Raw genomic sequence first — 20,875 nt, forward strand, 5'->3', positions numbered from 1 at the left:
TCTTCCACCTCTAGACATGCGAGCTTGTATTTTTTGCAGATTATGCTTTGGCCCATTTGTATTCACACATCCTTCCTGCCTTGGTCAATTGTGGATGTCTCCCTTCCCCTTCAACCATGGTCATCCCCTTCAACCATGTCTCCCTTCCTCTTCAACCATGGTCAAGTGTCCTTCTTTGTTCTTTATCTTGACCATGATGAATATTTCCATGTAATAGGTGCCACTAAACTTGATGTAGACGTCCTTCAACATGCCTATGGACATCTTCTTTTTGAACTTTGAATGAAGACGGCTTCAAGCCATTCAACTTTAGCCACTCTTCAATCATGGTTACCACTCTTCATGTTCATTTGGGCTACTCCTTGTGATGTTGTGGTCACCATTATATTGGCCATACTTGTCGCAAAAGTAGCATCCCATGCTTGCATTCTTTGTTCTTTCCCCTTGGTAGGGTCTTCTCATTTCTTGCTCCACTTGGTGGACGTTTGTCATTCGGTTGTGCTTATTAAAGTAGCAATCTTCGGCCATGTGGCCTAGATGGTTTGCAAATGCTATAATATCTAATCGAATAACAATCATTCATTGTATGTTTTGCATGTGTCGCACTAGGCCTCTACCTTTTTCGAGCTATCTCTAATGTCCATCTCTTTTAGAAGCTTCTTGAGCTCCTTCTTCTCAACTTTGGTGTCTTTTTAATCACCACCTCTTCTTTTTCATGTTCATCACTATCTGCTTCTAGAACTAGCACCTTCTTCTTCTTTCAAGGTTCCAATAATTTTGTTAAGCAAATTATCATACATCCTCATTGGGTATGTAATCTCCATGCTGCACAGCTCTGCTCCTTCAGTGACCATCACCACAATGTTGTTTTGTCTCGCATGTTATCGAGTTGACTGGTCATCACCCTCATTCTTGCTACAATGTCGTAAATTGATTTGCCCTTGTTTTTAGTGAGGCAATTGAGCTTCAACAATACATCTTTCTTGCTAGATTAATGTTGGAACCTTTTCAAAAATGCAGCCTTAACTCGTAAAGTGGACATTGGGATTCTAGTCATACCATTCAATGGCTTTGTCATTGAAGGTGCCGAGGAAGTACAATGCTCCTCCTCAAGATTGTCTTGCAAAATTGCAGCCATCCCAAGGATTTTTCCCCTCCTATCCCATGATTTCTAAAACATCATTTGTGCCTTTGGCCCTCTCGCTTTATCGACTCCCAAATGTGGGCTCTTGTCCATCTTTGCTTGCTTTGTTTGATTCAGTTTTTTTCTTTGTGATGGTGATGAGGATTGGATTCCTTCCTCTTACCAAAACTTGCCCAAATTCATTGGAGGAGGAGTTCTTTGATGCTCTTGGTCACTCCTTCCTCTATTTGTTTGGCATTAGTGATGGCAACTAGTCAGCATGCTCACTTCCCTTGATCAAGGGTTCATGTTCTTCAGCAATAATCTCCAGTCGTCTTGTCTTGGCTTTCATTCTGGGATCCACTCCTCTTTTTTGTTGGCATCTTAATTGATGTCTGGTTCTTGCATCCATTACCTTTGACATTCACCCCCACAAGTCAATTTGCTTGCCCTCCACTGGCTTCTTTGGCGCAACCCAACTTGCATTCCCCAACATTATTATCATATGTTAATGGTAAATTGTAGTGGTGCATGCTGGTTCCTCAATTCATATTATGGCCCTTTGTTTGTCTAGGTGTATGCGACAATTGTCTTTTCTAGATGACCAAAGGGGTGTCATCCTCATTAGGCAAATGCAAATCATTATGATCAAATCAAAGTGCGGGGGTAAGGGAAACACACAAGGTAGAATTCATTATGTGAGAGAGAGAGAGAGAGAGAGAGAGAGAGAGAGAGAGAGAGGGAGAGAGAGAGGGAGAGGGAGAGGGAGAGGGAGAGGGGGAGAGAGAGAGAGAGAGAGAGAGAGAGAGAGAGAGAGAGGAAAGATGTGCAATGATTGGAATCAAGCTTCTCTTATATTACTTGGTGAAAAGAGTATTCAAATGCAAATGGCTAACGCAGCAACATGCTATGCACATGAGTTGTCTTGATTACCATCTAATTGCCACTTCACCTAGTCTTTCAACCACTGACTCCATTTGCATCTCAGTGGGGAGAACATCCATTCGCTTCACTCTTCAATTAATCCAATGAACTTTAGTTGCAATTTGAATCCCCAAAATGTCAATTATGTGGTTTAACACTCGGCCTCTTGTACACAAATCTCTTTTGATGGGATTCCTTCTCTTGCCTTACAACTCATAGTAACATTTTCCACAACTATACATGTCATATACATCTACTCTAGAGGTCATGGCTATTAGCTTCCCAAACCGATGCACTAGAGGAAGCACCTCGTTTTTGACAAATTGTTTTCACCTTTGTGAATAGATTTATTTTTCATTCTTCCATCTATCTCTTCTACAAAAAGATTAGTTTCTCATGCCACTTTTGCTAGGCTTTAAGTCTCCTTATGCTCTTTAGAAACTTGTATAGCAGAGGACCTTGACCTAGAGATTATCACCTCTTCAAGAAGAGATTTACTCTTCGTTCTTCCACCTATCTCTAATATGACAAGATTCCATGAGTTTTAAATTAAAGGCTCCTTATGTTCCTCAGAAATGCATCTTCTTAGATCTTCTAGATGGGGACCTTGACTTTGATAGAAATGAGGTATATCAAGATGATTGTAGTGATTGTAGCAAAGTAGTTGCCATTTATGTGATAGATGTTGCCTATAACCCAATTTTCTTATTTGATTCTTAGAAGCTAGCCATCTCCAAGGAATTTATTTTGTAAGTTTTGTTGTGGGAATGGCAATATCTAGGAAGAAATGGCATGAGTTTTGTTATTGTCATCCAATAGGCTTGGAAACAAAGCTCTATGTAGTCATACATTGATATCGACAAAAGGACATGATTTTTGAGTCCCTTTCCTTTAGTAGGGGTCCTAATTATCGAATGAACTGGGAGGGATTTTGGGCCCCCATAATAGTGCATAGGGGCGGGTTAGTTCTAAGGGGAGAAGCTTGCCGGTTCCACTTTTGGCAAGGGAAAATCTCTAGGTTCCAAGAGAAGCTTCCTAGCAGAAGATTCTAGCAAAGGTTTAGAAAAGTGGGTTCAAGAAGGTTAGGTTCTTCAACAGGGGGATTTCTAATTTTTGAGCAAAACCATCTGAGCATTTGAGCAAATTGGATTAGAATGTAGTTTTTTTGTGTCAAAGTTTATGAAAACAATCCAAGTGTATGGACCCCTTTTGTGAATAAAGGGGTCATATTGCTTAAGAAATGAAATAGATATCCTCATTTCTGACTAAACAAGTTTTCTACCTCTTGAAGTTCATGAAATGAGGCCATGATTATGAAACCGTTTTGTAAATGAAGGGTCCATATTGCTCAATAAAAGAAGTGGTTAACCTTGTAAACTAATAAACCACAACAACCAATAACCAAAAAACAAATCTTGAAGTTGCTAGACCCCTTTTTTGATTAAATGGGATGTATAGTCCACCAAAAAAAAGAAAGATTACGTTCGACCTTAGCAAAATCCAGTATTCTGCATCTTTGTTACACTAGCTCATAGTTTTCTAATTATTCTATATTGACAATTTTAATATGTTTCCAACCTACATCACGACAAATGAAGATATGATTTATCACGTAAAAGACACGTTCAAAGTTTTGTGATTATAAAATCATCCTACAAGGCGTCCCATCACAATTATCACAATTATCAAGTATCAAGTATAGAAATAGCCCAAAGTTTCCATAAGGAGTATTGAAAAAGACTCCAAAACATTATTTTGGTGGTTCAAAATCTCCATCGCAAAAAGTATTATTATAATAGTCCTTTCAAATTTTGTTCAACATCATGAAGGTGTACAATCTGCAAAAACTAGGCCTTGAGGCATGCAAGATAATGCTGTGAAGATCTCTTTTGTACTCAAGTTAGCTTGGTGACCAAAAGTATTATCTTTTCTATCCATGTAAGTAATATGTAAATAATATAGCCCAATTTTAAGTCAAATACACTCACAATATTTTCTATTTTGTTGTATATTCCAATACATGTTCATATTATTTCAAATAAGTTTTCAACCTATGCAAATGAAAATGAAGACATAATTTATCACATAGAAGACATATTCAAACTTTTGTGATGTAAAATCATCCTTCAAAATGTCCTACCACAATTATCAAATTACTCATGGAAAAAAGGATTTCTTATATCCAATCCAAGGTACAAAAGGAAATGTAACAAATATAGCCAAATTTTAAGTCAATATTTTACTCATAGTTTGGTATTTGGCTACTAGATGTGTTGAGTTCATGTTATTTCAAATAAGTTTTCTACAAAGCGTCCTGCCACAATTATGAACAAGTAGGGAAACAAACCAAAATTTTACACAAGGAGAAATGCAAAAGGCTCCAAAAACATTATTCTTGTGGTTCAAAATCTTCATGGAAAAAAGGATTATTATAGATATCTTTTCATTTTGTATTCAACATCATGAAGGTTCAGTCCTTAAAAAAATACCATTTTTGTGGTTCAAAATCCTCATGGAAAAAGGATTAATATAATAGCCCTTCCATTTTCTGTTGACCATCATGAAAGTACAGTCTCCAAAAACTAAACCTCAAGGCATGCGGGACAATGCCTGGAATATCTCTTTTTTACTCAAGGTGGCTTGGTGAACAAACATATTATTTCTGCTATCCAATCCAAGGTATGAAAGGAAGATGTAATAAATATGTTTGCATGGAATATAGGCATCCAATTTGCATGATCGTCCAGTGAAGTCTTCACAATTGCAAGAAGGAAATGGAGAAATGTCAACCTTGTATTCAATACCTTTTTGCATTGATCCTTCTGTAGAAACAATGAACTCAGCATGCTCCATGGCCTTCACGACTGTTGCATCCTTAACAATGCATTTCATGACCAATGACCTCTGAATTCTATCTTCCATTTCTTTGGAGATTTTGTTTCGCCATCTAATTGCTTTGCCATCTCGACGCCGAGGTCGATCTTCATGTAATACTATTGTTTCATCATGGGCTTGAATTGGTGAAGCACAACTTGCACCCACCATCGGAGTTGACACTCCTAATATGACAAACCCCGAGCTTGTCAACCTGGCAATCTCTACACTTGTCAAGGATGTTCCTGATTGAACCTTCCACCTTCCTGGTGATGGTCCTGGAACACCTGTAATGCTAGTTGATGGCTTCCACGTGTGGGTTACATCATTTCCACAAAACCAAATCATTTGGGAGCGCACTCCGATTGGTGTTTGAATCCTCCCAAAGAATGATGGTGCAACAACTCCACATCGATTTTCACGATCCTTTATATTGACAAGCTTGTTACATTTTCCTCCTTGTCCAAGCCAAGCCTGGCAACAGACTTGGCTTGTTACAAGAACTCTTCGTAATGCCCAATTTGCATCATGCACTTCATATTCTTGTACACTCTTGGAATCATCATCCTCAAAACTCTCTGTTGCAAATTTAGTACTAGATTTTGGAGACATGGAGTATCTTTTCTTATTTGCATAATTGTACTCAGGGCGGTGACTATCATCCTCACATATATTTGAAGGCATTGACTTTGGCCTTTTCCTTCGCACAGTCTTGTCATCTCCATCATTAAAACATACTTCAAATACAACACCCATTTCCTTTGCAACATTACTTGTTCGATCAACAACTGTTTTGGCACTAATGTCAATCCGAGATTTTGAAGATCTTTTTTTTAAGGTCTCTAGACTCGGCCCACTTCCGATAAACTGGCCCTTCAAAAAATATGTGTATCTAGAGCTTTGTAAAATTGCATTTGAGACCAACATATTTCACATGGTTCAATCCAGCCCTCCAACTACCATGAATAGACTCTGCTAGATTTGTTCGAGGTATCAAGTACTTCTCGTTATCTAACATACTCTGCAAACCAAGACCAAGCATTGCAGAGATATTGTAATGGCAAAATTACATTATAAACATGATTTAAAAAAATTCAAGAGAAATACAAAACCAACCTCTATAATGTAGTGGCCCCAATGGGAAATCCTAGCATGCCACCATGCAAACCAAGTTTCAAGCCGTGGCAAGTCTGAATCACTTGCATGGCCTGCATTCCACCATGCCCTTAGGCTTCTCATTTCGACTTCTACAGCTTGCTCTGTAGAGGCATCCTTCCAACATCTACATCGGATTTTAAATTCCTCTTGGCTGACAACTTTTATACATGCCTTTGCATGGGAATAAAGACTTTGCTCCCAATGGAAAAGGCAAGAATGCTCTTTCCCTTCCATTATATTGTCAGGGCCACCATTGAAAGTGGCACGTACAGCTCTCCAGTTGGCTTGGGCCTCATCTGCCATGAACCGTTTGAATTCAGCATTGTCAAACCCTTCTGAAACCATTACTTTGTTGAGAGTATCCCAAAATAGAATTTGTGCGTCAGTATCTTCCACCTTGAAGTCACAAGTTGCAATTGTTTGCAACTCTTGGATAAAAGGATTATACACATGGCAAGCCATGGTAGTCCAATCTTTCATTCGCTTCACAAAGTCAAACAACACCCAACAATGACCCAATTCTCCTCCAGGTCTCATTTTATTTACCAAATCAACCCCTGGACCAGAACCTTGGGTTGACATTTTAAATACATGACACCTGCTGAATGAACTATGTTGCAATTGTCCAGGAAACACTACACTTTGGAAATAATTATATCTACAATGTCTTTTCAAGTATAAAATTCCATCTAGCCCATCTGACACAGGTCGAGAGTCACGTCGACCCTCCTCGATCCATCTTGATAATCTATACACAGACATAAAGTTGGTCAATATTCATTATCAATAACATAATTTAATAAACCAATGCAATAACAAATATTATGGTAATTACCTTCTTTTGTCAAGCAAAGGTTCACATTGTTTTAGCAAATCTTGTAGCTCAACATCCGACATCTTAATCCCATCTTGCACTTTTTTAGACAATAAAGTTTCCAGAATAATGTCTTGGACAATTATATTTTGTATCCCTTTAGGGCATACAGCACCACCAGCCCTCACCATTTCAAAAACTTTAATTTTAATGGCATCCTTTGTTCTTCTAGTCAAACCATCTCCAACGGGATGATTATGATGGCCATGGTGTATGACTGCACGAGTAAGATTCACACAATCTCTACATTCTGGCATGTAGAGTAACATTTCACAGTAACATCTCTCCAAGCAAATTGGTGGACGACCACAATGTATACATGATAAGGAGCCATATGATTCAATTGACACATTTGCTGGGGCCACTCTAATCAATCTCCCATCCCATTGTGTCTCATTCTCTATCCCAATTCTTTTTTTATAACCACAAGTTGCATTTATATAACGGAGGTGACCTCCACATTCCTTTCTACGAACCACACCAGGAAATACTATATTTGTTGTAATAGGATCACTCCAAACATGACCATCAAATGTTGACTCTGTACCTTTTGTGCGATGTTTCATTGAAGTAGCTGGTAGCTCAAAGAAAACATCACCATCATAAGTAGAAGGCAACTCATCCACAGTGACGTGCATTTCAACCTTCTCATAGGCCTCACGCAATCTGTTCTTTATAGGTAGTTGCATAATAATCTCAATGACACTATGTTGTTTGTCATTCTCAATGTTGCTAGCTGAATCATGTTTCCTTGCCTCATCATTTTTGTTGCAAATAGAGTAGAAATCCTTTTTGTTTTCGTGCACTTGAGTCTTTTGAATTTCATTGTCATCAAGCTTGAATCTTTCTCCCTTCACGGTGAAAATATCACCAAACTGTGCATCAAGGTGAAACATTTTGTATCCATCGTCATGGACTTCGTATTGCAGCTGCATTGTCAAATCAGACCCATTATCACCAAAGTGTTGATGGACAGATATGGATCCAAGTGTGAATCGAAAATGGCTAGCAAGCACCATCTTTGACAACACTCCTCTACCTACAGAAGTGCGAACAAACATATGCAAAGATCTATCCTCATTCTGAATTGTGACAGATTCCATAAGAACGGAATGGTTGAGCTGTGCAACTCAATGAGATGAAGTCCAAAGGGCGAGATCAAGAGCAGAGTGTTCGTTTCAAGAACTCATTTAAAACAAGAGTCTGCCGCAAGAAAAGTTACAAATGCTTTGCACACACTACCCATTGTTTATACTCACAACTTTGTAAGATTGGTCTTGTGAAAGACGGCACAAGTGTGACAATAGTAGTGAACCATGATGTAAATTTTAGCCATCATTTGTTAACAACAATACTATAATACCATGGACTCTTAGACTTATTAATCCCCAGCCTTTCTTTGACACGTATGGGAGTTATTGCAAGCCATTCTCGCTAGCAATGACATTGCATTATTGCTACATATTCATTCCGACAATTTGATATAAGTATTTTAAAGTTGATAGATAGATATAAATTATAATTGTGGTGAACAAGAAATGGTTGGTCAGCACATCTCTAACCTTTTGAATATAAATTATGATGTTAAAAATATGCCAAAAGACTATTTTATCGATGAAAGGGGTCTATTGGACTCTATCTTTCATCAATTATTTATGAAAGATAGAGGCCCATAGACCCCTTTCGTCAAAAGACTGTTTTGTCGATGAAAGGGGTCTATTGGACTCTATTTTTCATCATTTATTCATGAAAGGTAGAGGCCAATAGACCCCTTTCGTCGACGAAAGGGGTCTATGGGCCTCTATCTTTCATGAACCATCATCTATGGGCCTCTATCTTTCGTTGACGAAAGGGGTCTATTGGCCTCTATATTTAATTATTTTCTCCAAAAGGGGTCTAATTGCCTCTATCTTCCATTAACAATAAATAAAAATTATTTTGTCCAAAAGGGGTCTATTGGCCTCTATCATTAATTGAAAATTAATCAAAAAGATATTTAATTGTATGTCGACCTCGCACAGTAAAATTATAAACCTCACAATTATGAAAAATTATCAACCTCACACAGTAATGATGTTTAATTAAATGATCACTCATTAGCAATCGAATTCGTATGATAATCATTATAAGTCATGGTTCCTATTAACATCATATTTTGTTAGCATTTCTATAGCCAGTATGTCATCCCCTCATGGTGAATAAAATAAACGCATTGATTGTAATGATTTGAAATAATAAAAACGAGTGCCAGCGTTAAGTACTTGGGTCGATCGAGGCCATGTGGTGGTCCCTTGCCAGAAAAGGTGTTCTTTATCATGGAAGAGGGATGATTATTTCTACAAATATCAATGTGAACTTTAATTGTAATGAGAGCACTTAAGAAAATTAAAGGCCAATAGACCCCTTTCATCGACGAAAGGGGTCTATTGGCCTTTAATTTTCTTAAGGGCTTAAGGGCCATTCATTTTCATGAGAGCCCTTAAGAAAATGAAAGGCCAAAAGACCCCTTGCATCAACGAAAGGGGTCTTTTGGCCTTTCATTTTGTTAAGGGCCTTTCATTTTCTTGAGGGCTTAAGAAAATAAAAGGCCAAAAGACCCCTTTCGTCGACGAAAGGGGTCTTTTGGCCTTTTATTTTCTCAAGGGCTTAAGAAAATTGGAGGGAGGGGCCTTTAATTTTCTTAAGCCCTTAAGAAAATAAAAGGCTAAAAGACCCCTTTCGTCGACGAAAGGGGTCTTTTGGCCTTTTTTTTAAAGGCCCTTAAGAAAATGAAAGGCCAAAAGACCCCTTTCGTCGATTTCTCAAGGGCTTAAGAAAATTGGAGGGCGGGGCCTTTAATTTTCTTAAGCCCTTAAGAAAATAAAAGGCTAAAAGACCCCTTTCGTCGACGAAAGGGGTCTTTTGGCCTTTTTTTAAAAGGCCCTTAAGAAAATGAAAGGCCAAAAGACCCCTTTCGTCGACGAAAGGGGTCTTTTGGCCTTTCATTTTCTTAAGGGCCTTTAAAAAAAAGGCCAAAAGACCCCTTTCGTCGACGAAAGGGGTCTTTTAGCCTTTTATATTTTTTTCAAATGAAAGGGCAAAAGACCCCTTTCGTCGACGAAAGGGGTCTTTTGGCCTTTCATTTTCTTAAGGGCCTTTAAAAAAAAGTCCAAAAGACCCCTTTCGTCGAGACCCCTTTCGTCGACGAAAGGGGTCTTTTAGCCTTTATTATTTTCTTAAGGGCTTAAGAAAATTAAAGGCCCCTCCCTCCAATTTTCTTAAGCCCTTGAGAAAATAAAAGGCCAAAAGACCCCTTTCGTCGGGTCTTTTGGCCTTTTTTTTAAAGGCCCTTAAGAAAATGAAAGGCCAAAAGACCCCTTTCGTCGACGAAAGGGGTCTTTTGCCCTTTCATTTTCAAATTTTTTCAAGGGGCCCTTAAGGAAATTTTTTTAAATGGCCAGGCCAAAAGACCCCTTTCGTCGACGAAAGGGGTCTTTTGGCCTTTTTTTTCAAGGCCCTTAAGAATATGAAAGGCCAAAAGACCCCTTTCGTCGACGAAAGGGGTCTTTTGCCCTTTCATTTTCAAATTTTTTCAAGGGGCCCTTAAGGAAATTTTTTTAAATGGCCAGGCCAAAAGACCCCTTTCATCGACGAAAGGGGTCTTTAAGCCTTTTTTTTAAAGGCCCTTAAGAAAAAATTTTAAGGCCCTTTTTTAAAGGCTCTCCCCGCTCTCCCTCCCCGCTCTCCCTGTTCTCCCTCTCTGCTCTCCCTGCTCTCCCTGCTCTCCTCGCTCTCCCTCCCCCGCTCTCCCTGCTCTCCCCGCTCTCCCTCCCCCGCTCTCCCTGCCCTCCCTCCCCCGCTCTCCCTACTCTCCCTCCCCTGCTCTCCCCGCTCTCCCTGCTCTCCCTCCCCCACTCTCCCCGCTCTCCGTGCTCTCCGTGCTCTCCCCGCTCTCCCTCCCCCGCTCTCCCCGCTCTCGCTTTTCCCGCTCTCCCTGCTCTCCCTCCCCGCACTCCCCGCTCTCCCCGCTCTCCCTTGCTCTCCTCTCTCGCTCTCCTCTCTCCCCTCCCCCGCTCTCCCTCCTGCTCTCCTCCTCCGCTCTCCCTCTCAGTGTGCTCTCCGGCAGAGGATTGGGCAGATTGAGTCTCAGATGATTCGTTGATTCAAGAGCAGGCCCTCTACCCCTGCTCCTCGCAGCCCACTAACCACGCTGCAAACCTCGGAGTCTGCAGACTCCTTGTACCTCCCATTGCCGTTGTTGTGCTGCTGCCCGGTCCTACAAACTTCTGCTACAGAAGCGTTGGTTTCGCTTGGCCTTCGAGGCTCTTGCTCCTTGGACTCACAGCTTCCATTACGTTCGCCAGTCGCCTCTGGGCCTCGACTACCTCGTTCACTCCTTCTGCATCCAAGGCTTCCAAGCCCTCCCTCTCGGGTTTCGAGCCACACGCCCTGCCATTTTCACAAGTCACAGGTGCTTCATCTCTTTCTTAAAAGGCAATGTAACTACTCATCTTTTCCTCGGTGTTCTTGTACTCTCTTTGAATTCTTGTAGCGTACCCCCTCATCAACCTTTGGATCTACAGAGCCAGTCTCTTCAAGCCCCATCATCTCGTCAAGTGCAGCTTCAATTAGCAGCATCACGATCAAGCTTCAGGTATTTTCTATTTTGAAGCCTCTTGGGCTTTCTTTGTATGCTATTGAAGTAACACTGGGACTTAATTGACCTTGTAAGTCTATTCTATGCCATGCGATGACTTCTTTTTTTAAATGCATTTGTATCACATTGGCAGGATGGTAAAAATAAGAACTTCTGAGAGGTGGGGGAGAGGTGGAAGAGGAGAACGAGGAGGTAGGAGAGGTGGAAGGACAAGTAGCAAGAGAAGTTTGCAAGTGGAATCTACACCTAATTTAGAGTTTCAAAAAGAGGTTGAAATTGGAGTTGAAGAGGATAAGGAGATGGAAGACTTTGAAGACACTACTATAATTGTGGAGGAATCTTCTAAGAAATGAAAGAAAGAGGATAAACAACTGGATGAGGAGTTTGAGCAAGAGTTTCCTGCTGCACTTGATATTGGTCAGGGGAAGGATGTTATTGAATCTCTTGCAATCAATCCTGGAAAGATTGCTCCCTTGATCCCATTATGTCATTGTGTTGTAAACACAAGAGTGAGAGGCCTACGAACTGATATGGATAGCCTAAAGCAAGCTCTAGAGGCAGAAAAATATATTCAACAGAAAGGAATGTTTATTTTATCTACAACACTTCCGAATGGTGTTTCACAAGAGGTGACAGATGAAATTGAACAATCATGGGATTCTTGTTGGAGGGATGTAAATGCAGAATTTGAGGCACTGATTGTTGATGATGCTGATTTGTCATTTTTGTCTCGAAAGATGTTTTTTGTGTGGGAGGGGAATCACCGGACTGTTGCATGGATGTCTCTAATCGAAGAGAAATTCAAGACATCAAAGGCATGGCATATTCGAGTTTTAGCAAGTTTTATTACTCCAGAGAAAGAAACAAAAATGAAGCTAATAGCTGCTCTTCAAAGGTTCAATCTGTAAGTGCGAGTTCTTGCTCATACGTGTTACTTTTTTTTTAGCTTTTAAGGGTTTTGTGAACAATTCTTAATATGTTTGAAGCTATATATTTTTTATTTTTCAGCCTTAATGAAACAGCAATTATTAAAACAAATCTCAAGGATTATTTGTACAACACAAAGACAATGTGTTCGTGTGATGAGAATGAGTACTTATCACTTTTTTCTGAGGAAGAAAAAAAGACACTTGAAAAGCATAGGGCAAATGAAAGTAGTAAAGGATCAAGCACTTGGTATCCTTTGACATCTCTGATGCTAGGGAGAATGGTATTTGCAATAAGTTTCATACCATTTGTCATGGATGTCTTTTTGAATTAGAACTAACTACTTCATTGTACTGATTCATTTCTTTGGAATATATTTTAGCCACTATACAAGCAAGATTATGAGGCAAAGCTAAAGGAACTTCAGCCAAATTTGAGTGTTGCTGATATGAAGAAAGCACTTAAAAGTATTCGAAAGGATGTGAATCTCAAGTACGGTCGAAAAATGATCAAGGTATGGTTAATTTAATGATTCTTAACATAAAGTTGATTTTTTAAAGTGTTCAAATTTTTTTGAGATTGAGAAAGAATGTTAAAAAAGGATGTAAATATGATCTTTGTTTAGAAAATGATCAAGGTATGGGATATGCATGTATTGTATGATCAAAAAATACACTTGAGTGTGACGATTGCATGTATTGTTTATATGTAGATTCTGTCTATTGTCAAACCAACAAATAGTGAAGATTAGTTTAATATCTTGTGGAGCCTCCCATTTGATGATAAATCCTCCATTGTCACATTGGAAAAATTGTATAACATCTCCATTGCAAAGGTCTCCAAGGAGACACAACTAGCAACCCTCGGAATCTTAGGGTCAGATTCAAATTTGAGAACAAGTTATGGGATGCCAAAAGATGATAGAGAATTCATAAAGTGGATGGCGAAAGAGGCATGGATGGATCAGTTGCTTTGTGAATCTGAGAGGTTACTCTCTCAGGTCTTGGTTGCTAGTCAACAAGCTAGCTTTGTGCTTCCTCAAGATCCTACGTTGAGAGAGTATTTTGGGGAGATACAAGCAATGAACAGACTTGAACTTTATGAAGATTTAAAGGATTCAATGACTGTTGCTACAGCTGCAATAGGACAAATGGAGATGACGAGGGCATCTCGACGATTGGTATTTAGGTAAGCAATATATGTTTTTTCCTTTTCAATTAAAAATCCATCCTTAAGTATTTCGCTTTTGTACTAAGACTCTTATTGTATGCAGATTCTTGCAATCCTTAAAAGCTGTTGGTAAGATTGAAAAATTGTTGCCCATATGTCGAGTATGGACAAAAATTCAGGACTTAAAATTCTGTATGTACTCTCCAAACATGATAGAAAAAGAAGGGAAGCAAGTGCTCTCTGAGTGGGAGAGAAAGAACTGCCCGTGGTGGCTCGATATGAAAAAAGGATGTTGCATCGAGGAGGAGGTAGAGCTGTACACACAGCATAAAAAGGGAGAGATGGGTTCATCAAGCTCAAATTCAGTCCACGAGGATGATGCAATCATTGAGATTCAAAAAACACTAGAGAAGATGACTAAAAAGGACAAGGATTCAAGTATGGAACTAAAGAAGGGTGGTAGGCCACCAAAAAATCCTGGTACTATGTGGTGTGGATACAGATGTGCAAGTACTACAGTCTACACCCATTTTGAAAGGATGTAAATGGAAAGACAGGTCTATCCGCTTTTTGTACATTCCATTGGCCTCTCTAACTTTGAATCGGAGTGGCACATGTGATGCTTCACATTGCAAGGTTTGGTGTTATGATTATGTCGAGTTTGGGAAGCAATTGTCTGTCTCAAACTTCACACAAGCCTATATAGACATGAAGGAATACTTTGTGGGTCTTGGAGGTGAAAGAAAAACAAGAAATGGTAAGAGTGTTGCTTGGGCTGCAGATTTTGTCATTCTTGATCTACCTACATAGCTAGAAGCTCCTGGAGTAGAGGATTCCACATCTCCATCTTGGAATTTATTAACAGAGGACCATGTACGCTACTCCTTGCTAGTAGCGGCCACAGTTGTTTCAGATTCTGGCTGGATCCTAGTTATGTGTGCCCCTCATGTTCTTCATTTGGTTGAGCGTTATGCTAGGATCAGCAGATTGGAGTTTGCATGTCGAAAGTACACGCAATACTTGGATGCATATTGTACAATCAAAGTTGGTGGTATTGATCATAAGGTGAGACAATTGTCTTACAATGACCTGTTGAAAGAATTGATGCTCTTGTATAATGAAATGGCTTGTACTAAGCATAAGTTTAATTCTTTTCTTGTCTTTAGGTGGATGTTGTGGTTTTATGCCTTCTTCATCAGGCTGGTATGTCTTGTGTTTGTAATCCTGAAAATGCTTCCATGGTTGGTACCAAATTGGGCATTGCTTTTGGAAGTAGTTTGTTTCATCATTATTTACCAACAAGTGAGCAGACTATAAAACATGGAGAGAGTATTCCATGGAGAGGTGCATTGGAGAAGGCTCCATGCATGATGTTGTACTTCTTGGAGTTGTTGTGTCCAATTTCTGGACATGTGGTGGACTTAGGTACTGGGACTGGTTCTATGCAAAAAGCATGCATGCATTCTGGGAGAGCATGCTTATCTATTGAGAATGATCCTGACATTTTCTATTCAATATTGCAACCATTTTTGGATGGACAGAAAGGAAAGGGAAATGTGTCAAGTAACTATGGGACTCTAAATGATTCCGAAGATGTGGAAATGGTTGTTAATCTTCCAGATGACTAGTAAGTATGTTACTCTTTTGTTTTATCGTTTTAAACCTATTTGTTGGAGAATATTATTATCAATGAGGCATTGATATTGATTGATCTATTTTAGCTTTTTGCCTTCTTATGCAGGTGCTATGGCTAAGATGATGTGTAATGACATTGCATTCAATGCCCCCATCAAAGAGAGAAGGCATCATCGCAATATCTATGTGGATGACATCAGTAAAGAAGATTAAGTCTAGTGATTTGACATGAGTTTTTCCCTTCAAGCAATTCATTTTGCTTGTGATGCCCTAGATTTGAACATGCTAACTTTTGTGGTGTCTTGCACCTATTTCATTTGCTAGAGATGTAGTAATCATATTGAAGAACTATTAGTACGTCATGTGAGTACCCATGAATATTAATCTCAATATCACATATTCAATTTTGAGCATGTTGGTTTCATAAAACTTTTTCTATTTGCTAGAGATGTGACAATTATGTCATATCTTACTTAAGGTTTGCATGTCAAAACTATGAGAGGTGTACAAATGATCATCATGGTGAATTGAATCTTAAAGTATCTCCTTGATGCAACTAATAAATGTTTCGGCATAGATGCATGCAAATTTGCACCCTAAATTCTTCACCATGTGACTTGCAATCATTTCATCGATAAATCACTATCTATCCTGATAGTATGAATGATGGATGATATAGGTGGAGGGTGTTGAAATGAAGTAGACATAAAAAGTAGTTTTGTGAATAAAGGGATCTTATAAGCCCTAAATACTATTGCAAAGAAATGTAATTAAATGTATATAGCATCTTTGTGGGATAGTTTTATGACTAAAGGGTGTGTGATGTTAGCGGCATGTTTATGGGGTAGAAATGTATATAGTATCTTCCTGGGGTAGTTTTATGACTAAATGGTGTGTGATGTTATGATAAAATTGTCTACAAAATCACAATATAGGCCATGCTCAAAAAAATGTGCTCAGACCAAGATGCTCAGAGAAAAGACATACCCCTTCAACGGCAACACTCAAAATGGAGACTTCATTAGCCCTCTAGTGGGAACCCAGGGGAACCGCTTTGCCTAGTTGATCCTTCTTTTCTTCCAATATGTACGAAGTCTCGTCACTATTTGTACAAAACAATATTTGCATGATAATATCTTTTAATGACACTTTGTTGCACGTTTGTGGGACACTATGCTACACATTTCTTGAACCACTTATTGACAAGAATTGATGGGTTTTATCGGCAACAATTCTTATGATTTTGGAACAATTCTCCCAATTGTTTCACTTCCCAATGGATGACTATGCATGTCCAAGTAGATAAGTAAGACTCTTTTCATTACCCATTTCCCATGCAAGACTCTTACCCGCATCAGGTTTCATTTATCTCTCTAACATGAACAAAATAAGGCATTCATTACTTAGGCATTGGAAATGTCCAATGCAAGATGCTCTTCTGATAAATATTGTATGTTTCATTACATGTGGTTCCCAATAATGAGTATCTTTTGTTGGTTGCATCCCTTCCATCATGTTATTATCGCTATCCACAGGAGCTAATCCAAAGAGAACATCACCATCATATACTTGTTGTATAGTATCCACCGCTCAAATATCTAAACCTTGGTGAAGCATTTAGACTTGAAACACAAACCCTTGAGAAGTTCCACGACTAAGTTTGATGTATATGCTCTCTACCTTGACTTCATACATTGTCTTGGAAAGGCAACAGGTTCATATTTGAGGTTCACATTCAGTATCCAAGTCAAGCTTTTCTTGTTGTGGATGCTAGTGGGTCTCACATGCTTGCCAATCACTCGACCAAGATTAGATGCTAGACCATTTGTAGATTCACATAGATCTAGAAGAATACTAACACACTTAGCTCATCTCCCTTCCCACAATGTCTTCCAGTGAAAGAGATCCCTCCTTGAACCCAAGGCCATCTCAAGACTTTTTACAAGTAGAGCTTCTCAACAATAGCGCCACAACAGAATGGAATGAGCTAATGACATGGAGCTTTAGTTTTTGGCTCTCTGGACGTCTATAGCTCTATACCCATGTGCAAAATGAATATGAGTTAGTGTGCATAGTGAAATAAAATGGGATAGCTTTGGCAATAAATACAAAGTTGACCTTAATAGGACACATGAGGCCTTCTCCTTAGTGACCGTAAACCATGGGCATTCAATAACGTATCCTCATTGTGCCCTGTGTAATCTATTAGAATGATAATGATATTAACATAGCCTTCTTTGATGGATGTGTACTCCCTCTACATTTAGTCTTCCCACTTTCCTGTTACTCTCCACTCTTTAGGAGTCCTCTCTCTCTCTCTCTCTCTCTCTCTCTCTCTCTCTCTCTCCCTCTCCCTCTCCCTCTCCCTCTCCCTCTCTCTCTCTCTCTCTCTCTCTCTCTCTCTCTCTCTCTGCGTGTGTGTGTGTGTCTCTCTCTCTCTCTCTCTCTCTCCCCCTATTGATGCTACCCAAAGGGACCCTCAACTTCATGCCAATCCTAAGGTGAGGATTCTAATAGCATTATGCTAGTAACATGGTGGGTAGAGGCTCCAATGAACCCTTAGCTTGGAGCCCACAACCAAGGATCTAGGAACCCGGAACCCAAAACTTTAAAAACCTAGGTTCCAAGAGCATAGAATGTGGAATTTACAGCACAAACTTGGTGTGCCAAAAACCTTCTTTGATGGGATGTGCACTTCCTCTACATTTACTCTCCATCACCTATCTTTACTCTACATTTTTCTTTTACTTTCCACTCTTTATGAGTCTTCTCTCTCTCTCTCTCTCTCTCTCTCTCTCTCTCTCTCTCTCTCTCTCTCTCTCTCTCTCTCTCTCTCTCTCTCTCGCTCTCGATCTCTCTCGCTCTCGATCTCTCCCTCCCTCTCCCTCCCTCTCTCCCTCTCTCTCCATCTCCCTCCCTCCCTCCCTCCCTCCCTCCCCCCCCCCCCCCCCTCTCTCTCTCTCTCTCTCTCTCTTCCCCCAATAGGTACCCCACCTTTGTGAGGGTCTAGAGGTGAAGGTCTACATAGCAATATGCTAGTAGCAATGTGGCTAGCAGAGGCTTAGTGTACCCTTAACTCAGAACTTAGAGTCGAGGATCCAAGAACTCAAAACCCAAAACCAATAACTCAGAACATAAACATAAAGTGGGGTTCTTAAAATTGCAAACGTGGAGTTTGGGTCCCAAAAAGTTTATTATACTCTCTTTACATTTACTCTAAATCTCCTACACTTACTCTCCTTCACCAAAGTTGCATCACCAAGCCATCAATCATGCATATACCAATGCTATCAGACTTCCCATCCTATCATTGTGTGCTACATCAAGAGACTTGAATCTCTAAGCCATATTAGGCCATCTAGTCCACTAGTCATAGCTTGTGCTCATGACCAGAGAGGCATTCAATGTGAAATAGGAATTGAATGGATAATAGTCTAGTAAAGGCCATTACGAGCACCCAATAGAAATACTTTCCTTGGTTGCTTCGAATTGAATGGAAGCATAAGTGGACAGTTTCCTTGGTTGCGTCTACTTTGTCTTTTGCTCTTCCTTTCAAGTTGTGACTTCTTAAGGTAGTTTTCTCTTGTGTCCTTAATCAGAGTGTCTCTACTAGAGTGAAGGTTGCTCATGGTGGACTCTGCAACTATGCAAATAGTCTCAACGATGTAAACCGTTTTAGTAATCAAGCTAGGCAAAATTTATCATGTCCTAGTGGTTATTATCTCTTATCTTGTCAAGGTGTTCTCACATAATAGCACTACATACTTTCTTGAGCATAATGCAAGTCATTTTGGGCAAAAGGAGAGCTCTATGCATGTACCCTATCTAATGACTATGGGAATGGCTCTATCGACAAAACCCTTTCTATAGCTAGGATAAGCAGGTATATTGGCATTTCACACATCTTACCTTGTCTTGGCACAACGCTCTTTTTGAGGCTCTTGCGTGATGTGCTTGAGTAGGGATTGCCAAAGGCCTTTGCCCTATGTGGTAATTATGTTAATGGGTTCATTTGCTGAGCCCTTTTTGCAACAGTGAGCCTAAAAAGGTCAAGGACTACCTCGACCTTCTACAAGAAGCTATAGATTTGCATTATCAGTTCTACCAAGAGGCTCCCCCTAATAATCAATTCAAGGTTGTTTGCAAGGGCTTTTGCCCTTGAGCATTTGAGCATTGCAGGGCTACAAGAAATGCCACCATAAAGGAAGCTTACTCTTTAAATTGTTCTCAAATAGAACATGAGCATTCCAAAGTCTTTTGGGTATGCCATAGATTTGCACTAGGTGGATCAGTGTACAAAGTTTCGGAGCTAGATTCATAATGAGCTCTTAGTTGTGTTTGCACTGCACTTAGATAGGGAGAGAGTTCATTGATCCTGGCCTTCTCATTCTTCTTTCATACAACCTAACATTTCCACCTCTCATCGTTCAACTATTTTATCGAAGTATTTCGTCTCGTTGTAGAAAGTGTGGTGTGCATAGTCAAGCAATGAGGCAAGCTAGGGTGCGAAATCAATCAATTCCAAAAACATGACAATCTTTCTGCTGCTGACTCCCCTAAAAGCACAATAGTGGTTGAAGATATTCGAAGTGCTCTTAAGTTAATCAAACAAGGGGCAATGAAGGGCATTCCATTTCCCACACTCTATCAGCTCGAGGATCTTCATCTGCCTAATTTTCACGTGGACATGGCACACCATGCATGATCGCATAATGCGTAAGCCATTCAACTATTGTAATATGTTATATGTTATGAAAGTGAGCCTCAACAAGGCAATTCTAAAGGTGGACACAGCCATTAATGCAACTAACAAGGCCAAAAAGGACAAGCTATGCTAGGAGAACATGTCGACAACTACCCAGACATTAAAGACAAGTTGAAGTAGCAGAGATGGAATTGTCAGTCATGGATTTGATAGCTGACTCAAAGCATTACAAAAAAGTGTAGGCAAACATTGCCTCATTCAGCACTACATTGGATATCCTTGGATTCAATGTAGAAGCTCAGAGTTTTGAGGAGAGCATATCTAAATTGGAGGTGAGATTGTTCAAAATTTTAAGTACACCATGTGTCATGTCCTTTGTAAGGCTTACATCACACGAGTCCCATAGCAGCTCTTGTCATGAGGTTTGGTGATGTGCACAAAAATTATTGAGGCAAATATGAAGTGCCTCTAGCTTCATATTTCACACCTCAATTTTGATATTCAGATTTTAATACTCTCGATAATAAAAGAAAATGACTAGGCTCCAACAATACATGGCCTAGACTCGAGATTCCAGACTCGACTCATAGAAGAAAGCAAGTAGGATTCCAACTAGCATGTTGCTACACATGCCAAAGAGTGGCCAACAGGACTCGGGAATGTAAATGCATGATGGACTGTGGGCTGGGTGAATGCAAGATCACAAATCTAGCTTTTCAAAGCCATAACAAATCCATACCTATGGAGCTAAATAGTACCATCATTTGCCATGAGCTACATGGGTGCCTGTAATACTAATCATATGTACTATGATTACAAGAAAGGTCTTGGCATAGTTTGATGCCACAT

At 39.7% G+C, this 20,875-nt stretch overlaps 2 pseudogenes; both read left to right on the forward strand.

The window, feature by feature from the left end:
* Positions 1-11,723: 11,723 nt before the first annotated feature.
* LOC147879768 (uncharacterized) lies at positions 11,724-12,497 on the forward strand (annotated as a pseudogene).
* Positions 12,498-13,691: 1,194 nt separating this feature from the next.
* On the forward strand, positions 13,692-15,534 carry LOC147879769 (uncharacterized; annotated as a pseudogene).
* The last annotated feature ends 5,341 nt before the right edge of the window (positions 15,535-20,875 follow it).

The sequence above is a fragment of the Dipteris shenzhenensis genome, chromosome 33 (assembly GCF_047967505.1).
Source record: "Dipteris shenzhenensis isolate YYH24624 ecotype China chromosome 33, Dip_SZ_1.0, whole genome shotgun sequence".
Taxonomy (NCBI): domain Eukaryota; kingdom Viridiplantae; phylum Streptophyta; class Polypodiopsida; order Gleicheniales; family Dipteridaceae; genus Dipteris; species Dipteris shenzhenensis.